This window comes from Trichechus manatus, unplaced genomic scaffold (genome assembly GCF_000243295.1).
Source record: "Trichechus manatus latirostris isolate Lorelei unplaced genomic scaffold, TriManLat1.0 scaffold00043, whole genome shotgun sequence".
In the NCBI taxonomy this organism is placed as follows: domain Eukaryota; kingdom Metazoa; phylum Chordata; class Mammalia; order Sirenia; family Trichechidae; genus Trichechus; species Trichechus manatus.
Window position 1 is genome coordinate 3,522,928 of NW_004443979.1, and position 2,583 is coordinate 3,525,510.

Genomic DNA, 2,583 nt, shown 5'->3' on the forward strand with positions numbered 1-2,583 from the left:
CATTATCTGACAGCAAAATACACCTACTGTACTTTTCACAAGTAACATGCCCATGTAAATAGCACACCCATACATGTAACAGACATAGCACGCCTGGGAAAATAATGCACGAGGGGATTGCATGGTTGGCCAAAAAAAGTGCGCATTATATTTGCATTAAAATATGGTAACTGACAATTTCTTGGGGCACAGAATATATTTAGGTGTATACATTATATTTAAATTGCATTCATGCCACAAATATCCAAAGCCTACAACATTTGTGGTGGCAACGTCAACACTGGACCCAACAAAGAGACTGAGGAGCCTTAAGGACAGTCTGGGAATATTGAGCCAAGCCCAAACAGTATACCTAGAGGCTCTTACGCATGATGAAGAAACTTGTTATTTTAAATAGGGACACTAGAGGGTGTTCTCTTTCAGAAGACTGCCCAATGCTGACAGTCAGTTATAAAGATGATGAAGCTATACGTGAGTAGATGGGGTGCTTCAGGAAGCTGATGAAACACATCAATTACACTGGAAAAGGTTTATATACTCACTGAGGAAGGACTACTGAATATTTTAATCTTTGTGGAATCTGGCAGTTTTTAAGTGGCCAGGAGATTTTAATGTCTCTGCCATGACAATATAACTATGGGTTTAAAGGTTCATTAAGAGAATTAAATAAAAATTAAACATTTTGATCTCCAGCGTTAGAAAATACTTCGGGAAGCTAATTTAAAGGCCATCAAACGATATAATACTTATGGAAAATGACTGACCAAATAAAGAACTGAATTTGGTCTTAGAAAAATTACACATGCAAGTAAATGCCTCTATCAACACACATAAAAAGGTGAATACTATATGTTGTATCTGTGGATGGAGAAGGAAAAAAAATAATCAAAATGGTATAGAGTATGGCTTTTGATGGGATACAGTTGTCAATTAACATATTTTGCAGAGGGCATCCCACTTCCCATGGGTGGCTCAAATCCTGGTGATCAATGGGATATTAGTATATCTATCCTTTTATATAAAATATTGCTGAAAATGTTCTAAGACAAATTGTGAAAAGATGATTGATAAATATGTGACAAGGAGATACTAACGAAGGACAGGTTGATGAAATTAGCTAAAAGATAACTCTTCAGTTGGTAACCTCTTCTTTTAACTGCTTTATTTCCTATTTTAAGTATTATTGGTATTCATGATATATCTTTAACTATTTCATTATGCATTACAGAACAGTACACATTAATTACAGTATAGAAAATAAGCATAATTATATGCCACACTATATTACATATGCATTAATGAGCTCGTTAAGTATCATATAGTTAGATAATTGATACTTTAAATGTGCATAATAATCTGACAACAACTACATATGACTATATAGGTGTGGAAGATATTTTAGTGATATTTGGAGAATGCCTGGCTAGGTTTGGAGATGGGCTAGTAATGCATTATTACTTTTCCCATTTAAGACACATGCTTTCGAACTATCAGAAAATTCACTATTTAACACATCTTCTGAATTGAACTAGATTTACATAATGAAAAAAATCTGTATATCCTCCATTTCTGGTCCATTTGCACATTTGTTTTATATCTATTCATGCTTCCAAATATCTTATTAAATCCTTATATTACAAAGTTTCTCAGGACTTCAGAGCTAGAAGGGACCTCAACAATCATTTAGGAATATTCCATTTTATAGATGAAGAAACTAAGGGTTCAGAAGATAAAGTAATTTTCCCCAAGGTCAAAGAACCAAATACTGGCAAACTTACAACTTTTGACTAAAAGTTCAGTACTCTTAATATTATATTCACCACTGGCCAACATGTAGTATTCACCTACAGCAGGGCTTAGCAAACTTTTTCTGAAAGGGCCAGATAGTAAATGTTTTAGCTTTTGTAGGCCATATAATCTCTTGCAACTACTCAACTCTCTGTTATAGCAAGAAAGTAGCCAGATCAATACATAAATGAATGAGCATGGCTGTGTTCCAATAAAACCTTACTTACAAAAACAGACAGAGGACCAGATTTGGCCCACGGGCTGTAGTTTGCCAACTCCTGATCTCAAGACTTGACTGAGGAACTAAGAAAATGTGGCTCCTGGTAAAATGGCATAGTAAATACGGAAATAAGGAAGATAGTCCACAGTGTAATGATCCTAGAAAAGTTTTAAGGTCCCTGAAAAAATAAATCAGTTGACTCCTAAAATAGATATTTATGAAGTTATAATCTTTATCAAATGTCGTTCAATCAACCCAAAGTTTTTAGAAATGTAATAATTACTTCAACGGCCCTTTAGTTACTGTTGTGGATTAAACTGTATCCCCCAAAAAGAAATGTGGAAGTCCTAACCCCTGTACCTGTAAATAAGACCTTGTTTGGAAACAAGGGTTTTCACTTATTATGTTATTATAGTCATACCAGAATAGGGTAGGTCCTAAATCTAATCACTTCTGAGTGGTATCTTATAAAAAGAGCAGAATAGACAGAGACACACACAGAGTGGGAAGACAGACATCGGGTCACAGTGAAGACAGATACATTTATAAGCCTAGTAACCCGAGGATTGCTGGCA